The following is a 23,333-nucleotide window of genomic DNA, read 5'->3' on the forward strand; positions in this document are numbered from 1 at the left end:
ATGCCCCTCTGCCATGTACATTGGGCAAACTGGACAGTCTCTATGTAAAAGAATAAATGGACACAAATCAGATGTCAAGAATTATAACATTCATAAACCAGTCGGAGAACACTTCAATCTCTCTGGTCACTCGATTTCTGATCTCAAAGTGACTATCCTTCAACAAAAAAACTTCAAAAACAGACTCCAACGAGAGACTGTTGAATTGGAATTAATTTGCAAATTGGATACAATTAACTTAGGCTTGAATAGAGACTGGGAATGGTTGATTCATTTTAAAAAGTAACCTATTTCCCCTTGTTTATTCCTTCCCCCCGCCCTCCCACTCTTCCTCAGATGTTCTTGTTAAACCCTGGATTTGTGCTGGAAATGGCCCACCTTGATTATCATACACATTGTAAGGACAGTGATCACTTTAGATAAGCTATTACCAGCAGGAAAGTGGGGTGGGGGGAGAGAAAACCTTTTGTAGTGATAAACACCCATTTTTTCATGGTCTGTGTGTACAAAAATATCTTCTGTATTTTCCACAGTATGCATCCGATGAAGTGAGCTGTAGCTCACGAAAGCTTATGCTCAAATAAATTGGTTAGTCTCTAAGGTGTCACAAGTACACCTTTTCTTTTTGCGAATACAGACTAACACGGCTGTTACTCTGAAACCTGTCTAGAGATAGTTGACTGATTTCTCCAATATAGTTCTAAACACTGAAAGTGCACTGTACTTAATTAAAACAATGCTCCTTGCATTGCAACTTTAGTTGATAGTCATTTCTTCTTAGTTTAATCTTTATTTGGAAACTGTTGTATAAAAACAGCCGGTGCTCAGAATGTCATACTTGTGTAGTGAAGAATTTAATAACTTGTTAGCACCAACTGTATATGTCTTAATTAAGATAAATTTATGCAAATTGTAGCAATCCTCTCCAAAGTGCCTGGTGTAAATAACTCATTTGTGTGCAGGGGAGCAGTGTCTGAGGAGGGAAGAAAGGTCTGTGAGGGGAATATTACCTTTAGCTCTCTGCAGATGATACTCGAGCCTAAAGGCAGGAGGAGCCTCTGTGGCTGCAGACCATTTGCTGCAAATTTAACTTTGCCCCCTTTCACCCTTCTACATAAAACCTGTTATCAGATTAAAATCATGACTGGTGTGGAGAAAGTAAATAAGGAAGTGTTATTTACTCTTCCTCATAACACAAGAACTAGGGGCCACCCAATGAAATTAATAGGCTGTAGGTTTAAAACAAAAGGAAGGATTTTTTTCACACAACACACAGTCAACCTGTGGAACTCCTTGCCAGAGGTTGTTGTGGAGGCCAAGACTATAACAGGGTTCAAAAAAGAACAAGATAAATTCATGTAGGATAGGTCCATCAATGGCTATTAGCCAGGATGGGCAGGGATGGTGTCCCTAGCCTCTGTTTGCCAGATGATTACCTGTTCTGTTTATTCCCTCTGGGGCACCTGGCATTGGCCACTGTCAGAAGACAGGATACTGGGCTAGGTGGACCTTTGGTCTGACACAGTATGGCCGTTCTTATGTTTTTATTATTTTCATCCAACGCTAGTAATGCGGACAGTTGGTTAGGTTGGAATGGGTTAGTGTAGTAAAGTGTTGTATGTAGAATGGTGACTAAAGGAGATCATGGAAGACTGACATTCCTAGGGAGGCAGAATTAAGACCGCAGTGCATAGTCTGTGGTGTATGGTAGTTGTGGTAATGGTAAGGTGTGTGCCTGTGGATGGAGAACTGGAGAGTATGTGCTTAATTTTTCATTTTCTTGCCTTTGTTGGTTTGTGTCCAGTATGTTGTTACTAATTACTACACAACTACAACAACTACTTGTTTGTTAATTTCTTAGGTTTTTTTAACGCTTAATCAGAAGGGGAGGGCAAATGTGGAGATAGAAATGCAGCTGGAGACAAATATTTCTGGCTGTCAATAAATTAGGAATGTAAAAAGTTAACTGGTAAGCAATAGTCTTGCTGGTTAACCCGCCTTAACTGTTAACCCTGGGCTGGGCGGCCGGCCGGCCAGCCCAAGTGGCCTTATGTTGATCCGAGTGGCCCTGTGCCAGCTGGTGTGGCCAGAGCCGCGCCACCCAGCCAGAGCAGGCCCAGCTGTGCCATCCAGGTGGAGCGGCCAGAGCAGCACCAGCCAGCCAGAGCGGGCCCAGCCTCACCACCTGGCCGGAGCAGCCCCAGCCACACCAGTAGATTAGCCCCAGGTGCTTAATCGGTTAACTGTTTTATTGACATATTTTTAATTATTTAAATGGTTAACTTTTTAAACAGTATTTACATTCCTACAATAAATATATATGAACCTTTAAGATCTGTCAGGTGCATGTCAGCTCTTCTCTGTTGTAGAATAAAATCTGATAGGAAAGTCTAGCCTCTGATGGTGACAGTTTGCATGAACCTGGCCCACATCAATCAGCTTTGTGTTCACAGTGCACAGACTTTCAGTTGTAACAGCTAAAAGTTACCCAGTATTTTAAAATAAACCCCAAACTACACTGCAGGAGATTGACGCAGCTCCACCTCTCTACCATGTTTTGTGTACACAGACAATGTTTGTTAAGAAATAGAACTACCGTGAACATTTCATCTTGTACTTTACCTTCACCTCCTTACTGTTGGGCTTCCATTTTGAAGATGCATAATACTTATATTCACCTTGTGCTGTCTGTCCATCAGTGAAGCTGTGTGTCTTCCACACAGTTACAGATGGTCCTACAAATGTGTGTACACAAGATCAACAATGTCTTATGACTGCAGATCTGAGAAACATGAGTGACAATCCCATTCTTAACTGGATAACTCAGGTTTCCTTGACCAGTAACATAATTTGTTGCCTTACAAAGAGACCCGAGTTACCAGAAGAAATACTAGTTAAAACTGAACTTTTTTGTTTAAGTACTTTATATAATGTCATCTTTTAAAGTTCAGTTTTGGCTAGGATTGTTTCTGATGTCCTGAAACACATTGGTAATTGTGGAATAACAGAACAGGTGGTGTGTTTCTGATCTTAGTTGGCATACTAAAAGACCTGAAGTAATATCATTCCCATATTCAAGGAAGGAGGCTTTATCAACACAAACTGACACAGAGCTTTCTCACTCTAAAGTAGAAGTTTGTGCAGCTGGGTGTGTCTCTTAATTTTGGCAAAGCTAACAGCAGTCTAGGAAGAAAATAGAGAAACTGAACTGCTTATGAGGAAGTGAGCTGTAGCTCACGAAAGCTTATGCTCTAATAAATTGGTTAGTCTCTAAGGTGCCACAAGTACTCCTTTTCTTTTTGTGAACTGCTTATGCTTTCTTTGATTTTATATCTCCTATAAGTTTCTGAAAACTTTTCCTACAGGAGCCCAGCAGTGGCTCATTTATAGCTGACAGCCTCTAAAGGAGCTGAAAAATAAGGATAATGCAAAATGATTTGCAAATGTTGGGTAAAATTTCAGTATAGCTTTATCAGTGGCCCCAGCCTTTTCATTTTATCAGGTAGACTGATTTTTGCATTAACTATAGTTGTAGGTGCTTCTTGAGTTCACACTTTGCCAGTGGGGCAGAAGCAACACAGAGTTATACTTTTATTTCTGACGTGCCGTGTATTTCCCCCCAGGCCTCTCCATACACACACAACAAAACTGTTTACCTCATTCCTCATATCATTAATGGGAGATAATTAATGATAACAAGAGACTATTTTTAAATGGTCTGGGTCTGAGCTTTCTCAGTGACTCCTTCCCTCGGTATGCACTATTGCAACTGTTGTGATCAACAGAGAAGTTGTAGCTAGGAGGGTCTGAGGTAAAAATTCTACAGGTGGGGGCAGGCAGTTCTCTGTAGCACACCTGGAAGTTTAAAACTTCCAGCCACAGATCAGAAGGAAGCAGAGAGTTGCCATTGTAGCGCATGATGCAAAACCATGCTTTTTACACAGGCCTTTCCCAAATTAGGCCCCAGTTCAATGAAGCACCTAAGTGTATGCTTAACTTGGAGTCGTTAGTAGCCCCATTGAAGTAGAAGGTGAAGCATGAGCTTAAGAGCTTCATCAGAGCTTACTGAGCTATGGAATGGCTGGCAATATTCTCCTAGAAGACAAGGACCAAGAAGTGAACCTGGTTAGGAATGAGGTAAATCCAAGGTGGAACAGAGAGGTCTTGCCTGGTAAGGCCAAATTGATGTGATCCCTCAGTTCATTATTTCTGGCATCTGGATTCTATAGTGATGGCAGAAGAAATGCATGAATTGACATATTGAAGGATATAGGGATAACTAACAAAAACATACTGATTAAAACTTTGGAAGAAGGCTTCTTGAAAATGTTAGTTTTCAACAAACCACTGCAAAGGTTGACAGGCCTGTATGTACATATACAATAGTTATTTCTGAAAAGATTTCCATGACAACTGAAAAAGTTATTCACTTCTCAATGCAATGGGATTTACATGGGTATACTCCATTAGCATTTCATAGGAATTACATGGACAAATCTCTTTTTGCAGAGAGGTGACTACAAGTATAACAATGACATTAGAAGCTATACTTACTGTTCTAACATGAGCATGTAAGCTTAATTTTTCTTTATTGCTCACTAGAAAGATGCTAAACCACTGAGAAACAATATACTGATGCTTTCTTTCATCCTTTAGTTGTATGTGAGCTGTTAGGATGCTATGGTAGCAGTATCATTAGCTAAATGATAATCTGCATGTTTTCAAGAGTGTATTTTATTTGCATTATAATAAACACTGCTAACACTTTTGATTATTTGGCATCAGTGAGCTCTGATAAAATATTCTGGATGGTTGTGGCATGGGCAATAGGCCTTGGGCTCATACCTAAATCAAATTCTCAGAGTTAACTATTGAACAATGTAGCATGCACAGCATAATGAAAAACATGTAACTGGATGTTTAATGATTTCAGAGACAGTCTGAATGACAGTGGATGCATATCATTTAATTATAGTTGAGTTTTTAGGTGCCAAATTACCTCTCTCTCTCAAAAAAACAAAAAACAAAAACAAAACACACCTGGAAGCTAGTTAAAAAGGCCATAGGTAAGGAAATTAATATTCTTAGATTCAGCATGGAGGCTACTTAAGCACATATCAGAAGCAAAGAAGGCCTGCAACTCCTACACAAGAAAGGAAGACAAGAAAAAAAATCAGTATGATGTGTAGTAAGAGGCCCTGAAACATAAACCCTTGTATCAGAGGCCTCATCAGAAGCCTAAAGCCTGAACCAAAGACCTTCCAGGCATTGCTAAGCAAAGCTGGGCTGTGAGCCGGAGGCAGGCCCTAATTACAGAACTTGGCAAGAAAAGGGCTCCTAGAAAGCACATGCTAATGATATAAGTAGTAGTAAGAGGAACATGTGCCATGAGGGCACCTGCACATCCCAATATGAGGACACTTCACAGAGATAACAAGGAACAGCCAGGTGCATCCCAAAGAGAGGGTCAAAAGGACATCATGATGGACAGATCTGTTTGTTTGAACCAACATGATCAAAGGGGGAGACAGCACCCTAATGAGGTACAGCCCCTTGACTCAATACGTCAGTAGGGATGAGTAATCTGTCCTGTAACTGTATAAAAGTAGGTCCTGGAGCACATATCTTTGTCCAGCCTAGGGCACAGTGGAGTGTCCCGCCACTGACTGAGCTGTGTCCATTGCCAGGGGGCACATATTCATAGTATGTCCTATAGAGTCTATAGGAAACTATTACTGTGCTTCATTTGACAATAAACCTGGCCGGGTGCCTTCATACCTTACTAGGGTCTATGGTCTTTCGGGGTTCTCTTGGGGTCTGCTGTGTCAGCTATCTGCGCAGAGCTGAGGCAGCACACAGAGGGAACACACACACAGCTGACTGTTATCATCATTGAACCAGAGCAGAGTACCTCACCGGTAGCTACCAACAACACGATGAAATGGCAGAGTTCAAGAGGTATTTAAGTCATATGGAAAAAGAAAAGGAGTACTTGTGGCACCTTACTTGTGGATGCATCCGATGAAGTGAGCTGCAGCTCACGAAAGCTTATGCTCAAATAAATTGGTTAGTCTCTAAGGTGCCACAACTACTCCTTTTCTTTTCGCAAATACAGTCTAACTCGGCTATTAAGTCATATGGGTATTCTTCACAAAATGGATATCTAACTAGCAAATCCCATAGAAAAGAGTGTAAACTCGAATTATGGCTGGTCAAATATAATATGAAAATAAGGAGAACTAATAGGGAATTTGATGAGCTAATAGCCAAAGACATAAAAACTAATAAGAAATTCTTTATATATCAAAAGGAGGAAATCTGTAAGAGAATTGTTGGGTCTGCTTTATCATCTGGGAGTTAAAGAAATATTGAAGATAGCAAGGACATTGCAGAAAAATTCAATTATTGGTTAGCTTTATTTTTTACTACAGGGATTTTGGGGAGGTACTCTTTAGGTAACAAAGATGAGGAACTGTCAAAGGGGAGTTTATTGGAAGAAACTGACAAATAGCAACAAGTCTCCAGAACTGGATGGTGACACACAAGAGTTCTGAGGGAATGTAAGAATGAAGGAATGGAGCTTTTAACAAAAGTATGCAGTCTCTTGTTTAAAATCAGCTACTATACAAGAGGACTGGAGGAAAGCAAATATTGGCTGGGGACTCTCATGATTCTCCATTTTCCCTTCTAAGAGGGAAGACTGTGATGTATCATAAGCAACGGAGTTCAACCAGGGAGCCCAGTCTATAGATGAGAATGGGAGCAGGAGTCACTCTGTCTTCCATGAGGTGCTGCAGCAGCATTTCCAAATAGAAATATTTTTGGTTTTGAATTGCTGATGAAAAATTGACATTTTCAGGGAGGGGAGGGGCGGGAAAGAAGAGGATATTTTTGACTGTGGTTGTCTGTTGTTTAATGATTGGGTGGGAGAATACGGCAGAGCTGCTTCTATCCTGGGCATCCCCAGGCCCAATTCTTTGACTTTTGCTCCTCTCCTTCCACAGACATAGTTGAATCAGACCTAGTATGATTAGTCCATGCAGTCCTGTCTCTAAGCCTATAACTCATTTTATTGTATGTATCAACTGCCAAAAACCCGTTCACTCCTGATAGGTTTGTGTCTTCAGGTTCTATCTGACTGGAGTGAGTGGAAAAGAATAGTGGGAAAAAATGGGAGGTTAGCCTCTTGGATATTTCGTGAGATGATGGTATTATTTATAAATTATTTATGACTTTGATTCTACACACTCTCTCCCCAGGTTGTATGTCTTGTATAACTGAACAGTATGATTCATCTTAAATTGCCCAGCTGACAAGCTTCACGAATCTCTGTATGCTCGACTGGTTCTGTTCTCTTCTCTGGCCTTCCCTAGTGGATAAGAGACATTTGCAGAAAGTGATTTTTGCATGTAAATGTGTTCAAGCCAAAGGTCCAGAGCGTATGGTTATAACATATGTAAAACCCCCTACCTTTGTTTACTGTCTAACTCAATAATTGAGTCTATTTGTGTTTTTTTTTAAATAGCGCTAAACTAAACACTGTGTGTGTGTTAAGATTTTAGGGGTCACTTTTATGGCGGTCTTTACATCCGTACTTACTATTTTAAGGCCTCTTTTTTTCTGGACAAATTTAGAGAAAAGCTGAAACTGAAGGGTCTTATGAGACAGGATGTTGTTTACAAACGGCTGTATTCTTCTACTGGTCTGTTGAGAGGGCGAGGGTATATTAGTATTATTAATGGAGATTACCCATGTAAAATCTCATACATATATACTGGACTATATTATGCTCCCCTGTAAATGGGAGTTTTGCATTTGACTTAAATTGGGAGCAGGACGGGAAGCCTGTAGGGATGCAAATTAGAGTCATAGGGCCATATCCTCAGCTGGTGTAAATCAGCATAGCACCACTGAAATCAATAGAGCTACACTACTTAACAGTCTGACCCTTGAAGCATATACACATTTCACTTTGAATATCCTGGGAGGAGCCCAGTTGTTACCTTCCTGTGCACTCAAAATTCCCATTTGTCTAACTGGGATTGCGAATTAGTGTGCAAGTGAGAGAGAGATGATGCTCCACATCTGGAGGCTTATGAAGTACATGTGAGCACACTACAGCAAGAACTACATTTAAACTCTAAGCCGGTAAGGCAACTTTTGAATACTAGAATGACAATTTTGAAATTAATTTCTAATCTCTTTATAAATTACCCTTTTTGAGTTCAGTAGGTGCCTCACTGTCACACACACTTACCCACCCACCAACCATTCCTGGCATCCTTATGTATCAAGTCTTGTGCCGGAATAGTAACAAGAAAATCCATGAAAGATGTAAAAGAGACTGCAGCCAAATCTGACTGAATGAGATACAAGTCACCAGGCTCAGGAAGTATTGTGAATGATGATACATGTCGTAGTAGAAATGCTCCTCAAATCCTTCAGTCCAATACCAGAGTAGTGAGTTTCTTACCACAAATACCGCTGCAAATGGATCTTTGGACACTAGTAGTTTTGCTGTCTTGTTTAGCTGCAATTCACTTGCCTCACAAACTATAGTTCCTTTGAGATTCTTCCCTTCTTTGTCATCTTGGGACAAAGTGCAGTAGCAAGGCAGAGGCGAGGACCAGCTAAGTCCCCACTTGCTCCCTGCGATCCATTCCCTAGACCCTGACACTAGTGGAAAGGAAGGAGAAGCATCAGGCTCCAAGAATCTCCCTCATGTATGGGCTGGGAGAAATAGAACAGGATTTCCTAGAGGTAGAGTTAGCCCTGGGGAGCACAAAGCAGCTGCAGTGAGATAAATGTGTAGCCAGATGTTGCTGCTCCCTTCATAGCCTTTGGGCCCCAACAGATGCTGAACACTTTTTAAGTACTCCTTTACTTTTTACTCTGTGCTGATTGGTTTTGTCCCAACCGCCTTCCACCCTTCTTACCTGCTGTTCATCTTTCTTTCCATTCTTTCCTCCCCCTTTCCTTGCATCACCCTCCGTAATCTTCTTCCCCTTCCTTTTGTCTTCTCTCTTGCTCCTATTAACCTCCTCCTGCTGTTCCCTCCTCACTTCTCCTTTGTCTGTTGAATAAAAAATAAGTAAATTAAAAGATGGAACTAACAAGACACACTGATCACTTGTGTGTGCACCAATCCCTATCCTCTGCTTCTCATCCATTTTTGTCCTTTTATATTGTAAGCTCTTGGGGGTAGAGTTGTCTTTTCATGTGTATTTAGAAAGCTCCTGGCACATTTTGGGCATTGCTGTCATATAACTAATATATTGTTAGGTGATATTCAAGATACAAATGGAAAAAAAAAAGGCAAATTCATTGTCATTCAAGTAGTGTTAATACTATGTAAGTTAGATTAACTTGACTTTGAATGAAGCATTTAAATGTTCTATTCATATCATTGTATACATGTAAAATATAATTATCTTGCAAATAATAATTTCTTGCATTTTACAGTTGTGAAGCATGTCTCTTTTGCATATTATTTTGTGGGAAAGAGTTCATTTATTTGAGGGTGACAGTATTTTGATCAGGCATATATCAAATGCAAAAGTTTGAGGGTTTTTACTTTCCTGGTTTCTATAATTACCAGATAGCTAATATGTGCTTGCCAGGTCCAACCTGCTAATGATTGCTTTCTAGCTTTTAGAAAGACAGAAATTATATAGTAGCTATGTCTGAACAAGATTTTGCTACAATAGTGTAACTAAAACGTGATACTGTGCTTTCTTAGCATTGCAAAACACACATGATGTCCCTGTTCTTTCAATACAGAAAATAAAGTCAAAGGTAAATTTACTTTAGTAGTACTCAGATGGCTATGGGAATGCTGGATCATCAATAATAGATTAACTGCTTTGCAATTTTCTGACACATCATAGGGGTGTATCATGAATCATTTTCAGATAAAAGGTAAATATTCTGACTGTCTGATTTTACTTCTCTTACAGTGCTGCATTTTTCTGCTTTGTTTGCAGATTTGTCCAGGCAAGCGCTGTACAGTTGAGAAGCAGTGCAATTTTTTCCCAATTCCCAATTTACTGAATTGACTGTGTAGACTAAGCAGCTTGATTAAACTTAATTCTGCTCAATCTTCAGCATTATATAGAAATCTTTGTGTTTGGACCTGATTTTACATTCCAAATAGCATGTTCACCTCCATTCTGTGCTGAGATGTTTAGAAGAATGTAAAAACTACAGTGCATAGAGAACGTTCTTAAGCATCGCACATGCTTGCTTTTCTGCAATCAGGGTCAAAAACTAGACTAATGGGGAATGCAACATGTTGTTACTATGTTGCCAACCATCTTACAAATCTATATGGTGAGTCTAAAGGATTGTTGTACCATGGCTAGTTTCTGGAAGAATGGTCTGTAGCTTGTGTTTTCTCTTTTAGTATAGTAAGGTCTTTAACCATTGAGATTATTGCCATTACATTGGGCCTACATGTGCAAATAGGAGCATTTGAAGTTAACAAAAGGCAGGCTGTGGGAGATAGGTGAAACAAGAAAAAAAATGCACAAAATGTTATGGACTGGAGCACTGCAGTTTAAACAGATAATCCAGAGTTAATGTTGAAAAAAAAATTCTATAACTACCGAAGGATTTTGTATTTGTTTCTCCATTTCAGCAGTAAAGTATTGTAGGTGTGAAGTGGAATGAAATTAACAGAGTATTTTATTAAATAAAATTTATTTATTAAATAATATTATTTATTATTATTAAATATTATTATTTTAAAAAGTGAACGGTACAGAGTTTAAGCATAGAAGTTTCTGGTTATCGGGGAGTAACATACAGATTATCAAGGGGTGCAAGGTTCGATTTAAGATCGGATGGCATAAGGTATACATAATATGCAATATCCCTGATTGGGGGTAATAGGTTAACGGGGCAAAGTACAGACATTGAGATATGAGGGTATGTTGTTCATATAATGGCTATGTTTAGGTGTGGAGTATAATGAGTAGATACGATGATGTGGATGGATTCACCCACATTTGGTGAGATTTAACGTTCAGTGAGTTTATGGTTCTGGTTCATAAGGTCCAACAGACACAGTCTCTTGGTCCCTTTCTCATAGCTGATGCATGATGTCGCTCCAGCTCACGCCTCCTGGTACTGTCAATGGCTGGTGATGTGTTTGGTGTAGATGTCCCTGGACCATCGGATGGTGTCTGAGACCAAGAGACGCCACATGAGCCGTGTGTACTGACCGATCCCACAGGTTCACAGCACACACTCGTTGCAGGGGTCCCAGGTGCACAGGGTTCCAACGATCAGGGTGTCCACCTGCACCTCATAGCCCTTCGCTCTCAGGGTGTCGGCCAGGGAGCATACTTTTCCAGCTTACGAGTTTGGACTTCATGAAAGGCCGGGGTCCTGTTCTCAAAGGAGACCATGATGTCGACAAGGATGATCTTTTTCTGGGCCTCATCAGGTCACAGCTGGCTGTTGGTACCAGGGATGGCGCAGTTAACAGCAAACTCCTTCCAGCTCAGTGTGATGGCTTTCACCAGGCGGTTTTGGATGGCATTGTGGTGCAGATGGCAAGCTCTGTAGTAGGGCTTGCAGCTGCACAGGACATGGGGCAGGGTCTCGTTGGAGTAGCCGCACTTCCTGCAACGCCTCTCTCAGTTCCCCATAGCAGACGGCTCCACTGAGTAGCAGACGGCTCCATTGAGCAGGACGCAGTTGAGCCGGGCACGGTGGATGAACCGCCAGTCGGCCAAATGGATGAAGCCGCCCCCCAGTGAGGAAGTGGTTGTTGGCATCCCACTTGCTGGTCAACTCGAAGGCTTTACCGTGGTCTGGTTTACACTTCAGGGTTCCAGATACAGCAAATGGACGGCAGCCTTCAGTGTCCTCTTCAGCATGCCCCTGGTGCTTGGGGAGACAATGGTGTTGTTGGACCTGATTTGTGGCACCAGGACTCCCAGCTCCTGGTGCTCCTCACACCACTCCCAGCAGCAGCCGACATGCTTCCCCAGGCAACGCATGGCATTGTGAGTGTGGTACCATAGTGAAGCAATGTCGCCCCGTCCCATCTGAATTCGCCATCCAGGGAGCCACTCAGGAAGGTGGTGATGTCTTGGTTGGAGGGGACTCTGCCGAGATGCTTCTTTATCATGTCACGCAGGGTGTTCGCCTCAATGTTCCTTACTGTGGCGTTGGGACATGTCAGCGTGTGGAAGGCGTGGGTGATCACCGCGACATCGCACAGGTTACCAGTGCGGGACATTGGTGCTGCCATGCCTGTGGGCGATGTAAACCAGCTCATTGCTGGCTCTCTGGGGAAGGAACAGCCACTTCTTCACCCAGCTGCCAGACAATCTTGTCTGCCTTGTTGAGGGGGACCTTTGCCACGGAGGATCCCCTTAGGATGAACAAGATGCAGGGGATCAGGAAGGTGTTCAGGTCATTTATCTTCTGCCATGGTTCCAGCAGGGAGGTGTCGATCTTGGCAGCATCCTTCAAGATCTCCTTGATGGTGTTCTCTGGTGTCTGCCGGACACGGAAACTCATCAGCATGCTGAGATGCTGGTACACCTGCCCCTCTGCCAGAAGGATGACGGGCTTGCCCTGGATCTGGAACCCCATCACCTGCACCGAGTCCCTTTCACTGCCATCATTGTGGAGAGTTGTGCACTTCTTTGCATTGAAGCGGAGCCCCATCCAGTTGTCAGCTCGGCTGGTGGTGTCTAGCATACCTTGGAGGCTGTCTGGGTCGTGTGAGGTCAGGACCAAGTCGTCCTCATAAGCCAGGATGCTCACCCTCTCACCGTGGAGGTTGAAGCCATCTGTGCTGTTGGAGATCGCTCACAGCAATAGCTCCATGGTGAGGTTAAAGATGATGAGGCTGAGGGGACAGCCCTGCTTTACTCTGCTGCAGATCAGGATCTCAGCGGTCTCCCCTTCGACTGAGCAGATGGTGGTGCTGCTCTTGGATCACACAAAGGAAGTTCTCTGGCATCCCGAACTCCTGGAGCCTGGCAAAGATGTAGTGGTGGGGCATGGACCCAAAGGCGTTAGCCAGTTCAAGCTATGCTACCGTGCACTGCCTCCGCACCCTTCTGGCCATTTGGGTGGTGGTTTGGAGGATGGAGTTGTGTTCGAAGCAGCCCTCGCAGGACAGGAAGCCTTTCTGGATGGAGCTGATGGCTTCCCTGCTCACTGACTACTCCGTGATCCTTGACTCCAGGCAGCTGGCATACAGCTTGTACATCGTGGAGCAGAGGAAGATGGGCCTCCAGTTGCTGGGGTTGTACCGCTCAACCTTCTTTTACACCAGCACCATCATGGTCTTCTTCCAGGAGCTGGGAGTCTGGCAGAACCGCTTGCACTGGTTGAAGAGCATGGTGAGAACCAGGCAGCTGAGGTCTCTGATTATATTCTGATTTCTCTTCCACTGGATGCCCATGTGCTACTGCTGAGCAGAAGGGTGACACTGTGTCAGAAGGAGGAGGGCAGCAATATTATACAACATGCATGACCACTGAAATGCATATCTCTGGATTGTAAAGGGTAGAATTCCGTTTTGAGAAATGGTCCCTATGTGGATTCCACTGTGCGTGTGTATGCACTCCATGTGTCTGGGACTGGAAGATTTTTGCTTAACAATGTCCATTGGTCCACTCTCCTGTTCCTCACGCTCCTATCTGAGTGTATAAGGGCAGTGTTGACTGACCACCTCTCCAGTTTCTTTCTACTGAAGCATGGGTCTGAGACAGAATCCCTTCAGTGTTCACAGAAAATAACCCCAGAGGACTTTGACATCCCTACTATTTGGAATATCTTCTTTCCTTAAAGCCCTTATGATGAACCTTCTGTACATAGTCTTCCATAAGGATAAAATTTCCATGTGGCTGCACCCGAAATTTACCCCCAAAGAGATCTCAGATTTCCATCTGAATCAAACAGTCCACCTATCTACCTAAACCACACACCACTAATGAAGAAGAAGCCTGCATTCCTTGAATATCAGTCAAGCAGTGGCATTCTATCTCCAAAGAAGAAAGCCATTTAGGAAATCAACTCGTATCCGTCACAGAACAAATTATAGGGGAAGCAGTCTCTTTCCAAAGACTTTCCAAATGGACTTTGGGATGCATTCTACTATGTTATGAGTTGGGAAAACATTTCACCACCACAGGGCATGAGAGATCACTCTACTAGAGCCCAAGCTGTTTCTGTAGCCTTCCTTTGAGATTTTCCTCTTGCTGAAACATGTAAAGTGGCTACATGGGGTTCAGTACATACCTCTTGAGACATTATACTTTAGTCCAGGCTTCTGCAGCTGATACATCCCTCAGCACAGTAGTCCTCCTGTCAACAGTCCTCACACCCTCCTATGCAATGAACACAGCTTGTCAGTCACCCACATGGAGTACACATGGACCATCATTCAAAGAGGAAAGAAAAGTTACTTACCTAATACAGTAACTGGATTCCTTTGTGATGTGTTGATCTTATCTGTCTGTGTTCTATTACCCACTCTCTTTCCCCTCTGCTTCGGATCTTTGTATATAGATTCATGGTAAAGAAGGAATGGGACTGGCAATTGGTCCACGCTGCCTCTGATGCCCTCGGATTGGAGCACAAGGAATAGCATAGCGCAGGCACAGAGCAATGGACGCTGTTAGAAAAGCTCTCTGGTCTCAGACACAGTGGAATACAAGTAGGGATCACATAGCTTCAAAGAACTCCAGTTACAGTATGAGGTAAGTAACTTTTTTACTTTTAGAGAAATCCCACCAACCTTATGCCTGCCTTTGTTTTTGTATTTATTCCCAGGTATTCTACAAAATGTAGACATGCATCCAAGTGAGTAAAAAAAATGTGTTTTCATGTCAGTGAAAGAAGAAGAGAAAAACTAAGCTGAGTGAGACTTTGCCATGGTATTTAACCTGTAAATCTGGGGTTTTGTATACTTTGTCTTTTGGATCTTTTGCAGGAGGCAGAGCAGGAGAATATGAATGAATGTGCATTTAAGTCATGTATGAGCTACATGATAGATGAAGAGAGTTTTTGATGGCTCCATCTGGCTAGAAGGTTCTGTGTGATCTGTTTTCTAACAGATGGAGAATAGCACTTAGTGGAGCCTTTTGAATATAAAAGCACTGGCATTATTATAGTGCGGAATCATTCAGAGACCCCATTTCTTTCAGTGTGACAGGTGATGTTGCTGGTATGCGTGAGATAACTGATTTTCCCCCTGCTGCACTGAACATGTGTATGCCAGGTTTCCTTGCCTATGTCAGACCTATCCAGTTTCCTGTCATTCCTCACTGCAACAGAAGCTGAAGGAAAAATAAAAAGCAGATTTCCATTTGGAAAACATATTGAATCCAAAGACCATTGGGGGGGGGGGGGGAATACACATGTTAAAAGTGTTTAGATGCTGGGTTGGGTTTCTGAGTGACACTTTAGTAGGTATAGAAAAATGAATGGATTGAGACTAGTTAAGTCTTTCCTAAATGTGTAGACCTATTTTGAAACAGCACTAGTAGTTTCCTTCTCTCACCGTACTTCTACTGTCCCTCTGCCTCCCCTTGTGTATACAGTATCCCATTGAGTAAGCCTGCCCAGGACCTGCACTTCCTGGCAAGATTTCATTTGTTACCATGCAACACAGCAACTGGGCCTCACAGCAATCTTGTATCTAAACCAGGGGTGAGCAGACTTTTTGGCCTGAGGGCCACATTTGGGTATAGAAATTGTATGGCGGGCCATGAATGCTCACAAAATTGGGGGGTTGGGATGCGGGAGGGGGTGCGGGCTCCAGCTGGGGGTGCAGGCTCTGGGGTGGGGCTAGGGATGTGGGGTTACAGGTGCAGGAGAGTGCTCCGGGCTGGGACTGAGGGCAGGAGGGGGATCAGGACTGGGGCAGTGGGTTGGGGCGTGGGAGGAGATCAGGGGTGTAGGCTCTGGGCGGTGCTTACCTCAAGCATCTCCCCGAAGCAGCAGCATGTCCCTCCTCTGGCTCCTATGTGGAGGTGAGGCCGGCTCTGCACACTGCCCCATCCTCAGGCATCACCCCCACAGCTCCCGGAAGCAGTGGCATGTCCTCCTTCTCGCTCCCACGTGGAGGCACGGTGGCAGCCAGGCAGCTCTGCATGCTGCCCTGTCTGCAGCCGTCGCCCCTGCAGCTCCCATTGACCGCAGTTCCTGGCCAATGGGAGCTGCAGAGCTGGCACTTGACGCGGGGGCAGCATGCAGAGCCCCCTGGCTGCCCCTACGCATAGGATCCAGAGGGGAGACAGGCCTCTGCTTCTGGGAGCCATGCAGAGTGGGGCAAGCCCACAATCCCGCTCCCCAGTGGGAGCTCTAGGGTCGGATTAAAAGGTCTGATGGGCTGGATGTGGCCCACAGGCTGTAGTTTGCCCACCCCCAATCTAAACCCTTTTCCGTCTCTTTGGGGCCGATGCTGAGCTTCTTCTCTTGGGCTTAGAATGACAATCTAATGTAGTCAAATTCATGCATAATGAACTAATGCAGCCACAGATAGTTGCACCCAACTCTTGTCCTCAGTGAGAGTTGTGTGGAAGTATCTGAAGGTAACATTTGAACCATAGATTTGTATCTGTGTTATTTGTTGAATTGTGACTTTAAAGTCCTGCTTGCATTAGGGAAGACTGAGGAAGGGCCATGCAGCAGTTGGGAGTCCTGGTTCAGTCAGAATTTCTCTGGTGTTCTGGAAATAGTGAAAACTTGCTATACATTTTCTAGGCTGAAGGATGTGCTGCCCCCTACATCCGCTCAGCTTGTGCACATCAGAGGAGTATAGAATCATGGTATTGCCTCTGTCCAAGACTCTTGGGGATTCATCATCATTGGGCTAGACTGGAGCAGTACTTCTTCTCTTTGCTTTATAGCTGGCTGTTTACCTCTGACTCCTCTTAGTCATGGACCCACACAGGGTCACCCATAATTTTTTTTCTGACCCATAATATTGCAAAATCTAGAAATTGGCTAAGTGATAGCTTGCTGAAGTGCTAATAGCACAGGACTGGATTATGGTATTACCACAAGCCCTGCATAATCTTGACTGCTTTCCCCTTGCTCCAGGAGGGAGGGGAGGGGAAGTAATCAGTACCAATCCTTTACTTGGTGCTAGTGTAACCCATGTCTGCTTGGTGTGGTACTCTGTCCCCCTTCCGCGGCAGCTAGACCAGCTAGAGCTTGATGAGCCTGCTATAGACTTGGCTGAGAGACAAGTGTCTTTTAGTTCATGTAGTAGAGGCTTGTGCATTAAGCTCCACTGGTCTAAGATTTGATCCCAGCCTATGCCAATCGGGGTCTTTCGGTGTTATGTAGCTCTGTACTAGTTCATCTGTGCTGGTTAGCCCACTGTTGGAGAGAAGGAGGGTCCACCCACCTCCCACCCAAATGATTAGATGAGTAGTGGCCTGAAAAGGCTGCTCTGCCCCCCTCCGTGACCTGCAACATGGACAGCCCATGCAGGGGAGCAAGGAGGAGCCTTATGCCCCTTGTTGCTTGGGTGGCTGGTACTAAAGGTCACAATTTGGCCCATAATGCTTTTTCATTTATGATCCAGAACTTGTATAGTCTTAGCAGTCAGTCAATGTACTTACATTTTCCCACTGGATTTCTTAAATGACCACATCATATGCATTTGAGAGAGCCTGTAAAACCCTACCTAATGTATTCACATGCCAAGTGAGCCCCTTGGGCTGGATTCTAACCTGCATGCATACAGGCAGGGAGTGCCACATTGTTTGGAAATCCAGTATTCCTCCTGCATGAGCGCAGCTTTGAATTTCTCAAAATGCAGGAACTCAACATCCCACACATCTGTGATTCACCTGCAATGGCTCTCCTGAGGGCACCTTCCATGCCATGTCACTGGGACGCCACAGAATCCCCTAGTGTTGGATTAAAAAATAAACAAACCTCAGATTGTAATGATACAAGATTTGTAGGTAATCCCTCTCGTGTTCCTTCACTATATTGAGACGTATCCCAGATTCATTGTGAAACGGGAACAATACGTGACAGTTCACAGGGCAGTATTTGTGGTTATAAATATCATACCTCAAGAACCTGTTACTACGAAACCAAAGGTCAATGGAGCTATATTATGCATCAGAAATAAAAATGAAGATCTCCAGCACTTGTTTACTATTTTCTTAGTTTTATGCAATATTACTCAATGTTTTGTTTTGTTTCATAAATAACTGTGGGTTAGTAATCTCCCTTTCTTTTCCAGTGACAGGAAACATATCGCTAATATGTGTAACCATTTATGTGGTTGGTATATTCTGTTGAATTTCTGCCTTGCGTTTCAGTATTTTGGCTCTCTTTCTGACCTGCCTAGATTTATTTTTGTTAAAAACCTCAGGCGCCTGTGACTTTGTCATAACATTCAATTTGATTTTGTAATTGACAGAATTTCTACTTGATTAATTGTTGTAGCTGTACTGCAGAAACAGCACAGGCACTGATGCTTTATAATTGCATACTTTGTCTTTGGTATATCACTAATGCTCATTTCATTATTTACAAGTTAATTACACATGCATTCTTCAGGGGCAATAAAATATTCAGCAGACAGGGGTAGAGACACCCCCTATCAATGGAGCACCTTCCTGCAGAACCAGAGCACATTTAGGGTATCGTCCAAAACTTACCTCTTCGCTTTACCTTTTCCATTGCACTAATTAGAGATACTTTTTAAAAACAACCACTTTGTCTGCTCTTGGGTCTCCACCAGAGAAGAATAAATACAAGACTAATGCAGTTCCTCAGTGTTTGTCTTTCTCTTGGAAAGAGAAAGAAGAGAAATTTCAGGACTGTTTGTAAATATAAGGCTGCTGACCAGTTTCTCCAGGAAGCACTAATTCCACACACAAGGATCTTGCAAGCCCTTCCCTCAGGGCACAGTTTCTTAATTCAAACAAAAAAACCTCACAAAGTAACACAGCAAAGCTATTCCTCTGGCCAACACAGGCTGCAAGGGCTCAGAGGCCTTTCATCTACAACTTACTCTGCTCCAGGATCAGACATAAGTGCTATCCTCCCTCTTGCAAATCCCCTTTGACCAAGCTCGCTCAGCCTTTTTTTATAGGAATCAGTTGGGTCTGATAATCAAACAGGGCTGGCTGGTTAGCCCAGACCTTCTGGTTCTTAAAAGGCCACCCTGTTACAGTAAACCAGTCATTAAAATTAATACAACTTTGTGAGGCACTTAGATATCATGTTAATGGGTGTAGTTAAAATAAACAAACATACAGAGCTTATTAAATCAGTAAAGATGTAACATTTAAAACCATATTAGCTGTCTTTTGTATTTTATCTTCTCTAAAGAATTAGTCCATTTGGAGGGACGTTTCAGGTAAATATAAGGCTGCTGACCAGTTTCCCCATTGCTGAATGTTATATACTGTGTGCTACAAAGTAGGACAGGGGTAACTTCTTTTCATAAACCGGATAACTTTAAAGTTGAAGTGAAAAACAATTGCTTTGACCTTGACAGTGAATCTGGAAGACCAGCTTTGTAGTGATTGAGAATGTAGCTAAGCAACAGCTGTGTAGTATGTTTGTACTAGGGTATTTTTAGAAGAATTCTTCAATAATGGAGATGCCTGGACTAGCAAATAGAGCTGAATAATACATTCTGAGAATATTCTCACCTTTGTGTGTGAAAAATTTGGCTTGTAATGCACATTAACATTAGCCATAATTTATGCTTATGTCAGGAGAAAAATACTGTATGAGCATATACTTTTAATGCCTGAAAAAATGATTCTGTCATTGTCCCTGAAAGCTTAGGCTGCTTTAAACTTGTGTTTCTCTGAAAATTGCCTATGTAAAAATGGCACCTGTTGTGGAAATCTAGTCTTTTGTGTATTCAGAGTCATTTCTACTTATTTTAATATTAAAAATTGCTTTTTAAATACTGTTAATAGCTCTGAACACCCAGCAAGGATAAGGCCTTCTCTATGGCAGTTTAACTAAACTAGTTTAGAAACTGATTTATTTAAAGCAGTGCAAGTGCCTGGTGTGGATACTCTTATTTTGGTTTAAGGTTGCTTTATATTGACGTAAGAAGTCAATTCCTTACAATTTAAACTAATCCTTACTAGGCACTTCTAAACCTAAATAAACGCTGACACAAGGGGCTGCACTGATGTAGCTAAATCAGTTTTCAAACCGATTAGTTAAATTTTCTCATGTAGACAAGGCCTTGGATTCTATTCCTTTAGGTGCATAATTAGCATAATTGCTTACTTAGTCTATCAGTTATCCTGTGCAAACACCATGAGGGTAGTGGATTTACACAAGTGTCATTCAAGCATAGTTTGAAGACAGTGTGGTTGCATGGCAATAAACTATTCTAACTGTACCTGCAGGATCTATATTACTTTTTTAACGTGCATGAGAGGGAGAATAAAAAAGCTAGTCTCATTTCTTTCTCCAAGCTGTAAAATGCAAAAAATAAGTGAAAAATATAAATAGTAATATTAATGAATATGCTTTTAAATTCTTTAATACTGCAAGGTGCTGCTAATAATAGGTTAGGAAATATGTTGTCTAAAAATATTTGTACTCTAAGAGTCTCCCTTTAAATTGGAAAATACATGAGAAAATAACCATCTGTTTTGTTCCCTCCTGTACTGTTCCATTATTAACTGGATTCACATGTTCGGAATCATGAGCTTTTCCTTCTCTATTTTTTTGGCCAGGAGGAGATATCCATCAATGCTATAGATCACTTGAACATCCGACCTTACAGAGACTGCAGGTAATTATTTATATAACTTCTTTTTTTGTTTGCTCTGGAGGTCAGGTTGGGTTGGTTCAATATTATGTACGGACACCTGTAATTTATGGAGGTACCAGTTCTGAGCCATTAAACTGGATAACAACATTACATGCAGCTTTCATTGAAGTTGTTACTTATGGCTTAATAATCCTGGATGTGCTATGTAAAAACTCAAATTTTCATCTGCATTAAAAAAAGATTTGTGAAATGTTTTGCAAATGTGGTCTGATGTGTGTGTGCATTGCTTAGCACACTGGGACCTCAGTCCTGATCTGGGATATGTAGGTACTACAGCAATACAAATAATATTTTGGTAGATAAAAGACCTGATAAGGAGGAGATACCATCTAAACATGGTGGTAAGATCAGCTTATAATTTTACACTTCACCAGACAATTTAAAGTTGTCTTTTATATAGATCTGTTTCATATCCCTGTGCCTTCGGAGTTCTGTTTTTCAGTCATGATGGCAGTATTTGATTCTGTCGTGGCTCAAACTCCTATGACACTAATCTCATTTGAGAGGAAAAGATCATGTGTGCATGGCCAAAAATTCATTGAATTTACTGTCCCTGTTTTAAGAAAGCTGTCAATCTTTAAGGTGAAAAATTAGATCTATAAAAGAAAAAAAAAATCAGGAACTGAAAGTGAGCTTTTAGCTTACCACAAATAGTAGAACAGAGCAGAAACCACATCACAGAAAATTACTAACTAGGGCAGGTCTGTCTTCACCAGAAAGCCCAATACATTGTCTCTAGACTCATGCAGGCACATACTTCCTATAGTAGCTAAAGAAGAGCTAATATCCTCATTTGGCCAAGTTTTCTGTACTAGGCTAAAAAGAAAATGTGCCTTCCTTTAGTTACCCCTTTGGGCAATTAGCTTATTAATATGATGGTTTCTACTCTCTGTCCATTGAGTCACATTACTTTGGCCAGATCTTTCCTTTCCAGATTTCCTTTCCTTTCTTTTTTCCAAAAAAAAGAACTAGTGAATTTTTCCTTTATTTAGTGTGATTCATAGAGACTGAAATATATAGTTGAGGGAGATTTAATAGTGTGATATACATTGATTGTGCAAAATGGCAACAGAATAAAGTGGGATGAGGCCGTGTAACTTACTGGATAAAACACTGTCTTTCAGTTCTGGGGTCACAATCTAAGTGGGACATATTTGCAGGTCTCAGTGCAGTTCACAACAGAAAAGAGATTACATCACCGAACTTTCATACATCATTTAATACAGCTAAGAGTTTGTGGCCTCTCTATAGAAGAGCTGCTGGTATTTAGCTGTTATGTAGACTTAACTATACCTCACTTCTAGATAGTGGGATCCTGTTATGTTGGGGTTGAGGTCACGGGGAAGGCAGAATGCGGAAATTTTTCCCTGCAGCTGCCTGTCTAGCTTGGGGTTTAGAAAAGGAATTTCCAGTTTCTATCAGCATCAATCTCATAATGTTCAGACACAATTATTAATGGAGAATGTCACAGAAATATATTTTGCCAATTTGCAGTATGCGTATATATTTTTAAATAAGTATAAAACCAAATAACAAGGCCTAAAAGTTGCCCCTTATCATTCTATTTGTCTAATTAGGCTGTCTTAACAGGATCTCCAAAACAGAAGGGAAAGGAAGGGAGACATCTGGTAGCAATTTTCACATACTATACATAAGAGAACTCTTACATAATGGGGTTTCACCCTTTAATTCAGGTTTTCCTTGATGAGATTCAGTTCCCCTCCCTTCAAGACAAACTGTGGCTTTTTAGGATCTTGGCATAGTATTTCAAGTGCACACTGAGCTGCCCTTTGTGAACCCATAGTCACTAAACAACTTAAGCTGGTATGATGGAAAACAATCTTCCTTTTGTTAGTTCAGGCAGGAGAGTCAGGGCACTACAATGTTTGATAGTAGATGTCTCTTTGTTCAGGAGAATATTTTGACTTTTTCCTAGATAAATGTATTTAGCAGCAGGAACTTGGAGTTTTTGCATGGAATCAAGAAGCTTGATTTTTCCCCCCAAGCTTGTCCAAATGAGATTTCACAGTTCAGGAGATAGCCATCTATTTCCCCTCCTCTCTAGCAATATACAGTGTATTAAAACAGCATTTTTTATTTCATATTCAGTGAGCTCATGCTTTTTAATTCTTGCTGTATTACTGAGCTGTATTAGGATAAAATTCTGTTGCTGGGACATGCTTCACTACATGTGCTAATGTAATATCTATTACCAGCAGGACAGTGGGGTGGGAGGAGGTATTGTTTCATATTCTCTGTGTATATATAAAGTCTGCTGCAGTTTCCACGGTATGCATCCGATGAAGTGAGCTGTAGCTCATGAAAGCTTATGCTCAAATAAATTGGTTAGTCTCTAAGGTGCCACAAGTACTCCTTTTCTTTTTGGTTAACAAGTGGTTTGCCACATTCTGCAAGTATTAATGAAGTTCAGCATGCGAAGTTCACTTCTGACAAAGAAGATCTTAATCTGCTAGCCAGATGTAAATATAAGAGAGCCAGCCTGGCTGCTGCTGAAACCTGACTA

The 23,333-nt window shown here is 42.1% G+C and overlaps 1 protein-coding gene across 10 annotated transcripts in view; it reads left to right on the top strand.

Moving 5' to 3' along the window:
• PAG1 (phosphoprotein membrane anchor with glycosphingolipid microdomains 1) overlaps nt 1-23,333 on the top strand; it is a 188,991-nt gene that overhangs the window by 18,907 nt on the left and 146,751 nt on the right. For 9 of the 10 annotated variants that reach the window (XR_012157152.1, XR_012157151.1, XM_073330728.1 and 6 more), the window contains exon 2: nt 20,712-20,770. The gene's annotated coding sequence lies outside the window, so the exon portion shown is untranslated. Of the gene's footprint in view, nt 1-15,657; nt 15,679-20,711; nt 20,771-23,333 lie in introns of those variants that run through there. The other variant, XM_073330730.1, reaches the window with a different exon arrangement.

This window comes from Lepidochelys kempii, chromosome 2 (genome assembly GCF_965140285.1).
Source record: "Lepidochelys kempii isolate rLepKem1 chromosome 2, rLepKem1.hap1, whole genome shotgun sequence".
NCBI lineage: Eukaryota > Metazoa > Chordata > Testudines > Cheloniidae > Lepidochelys > Lepidochelys kempii.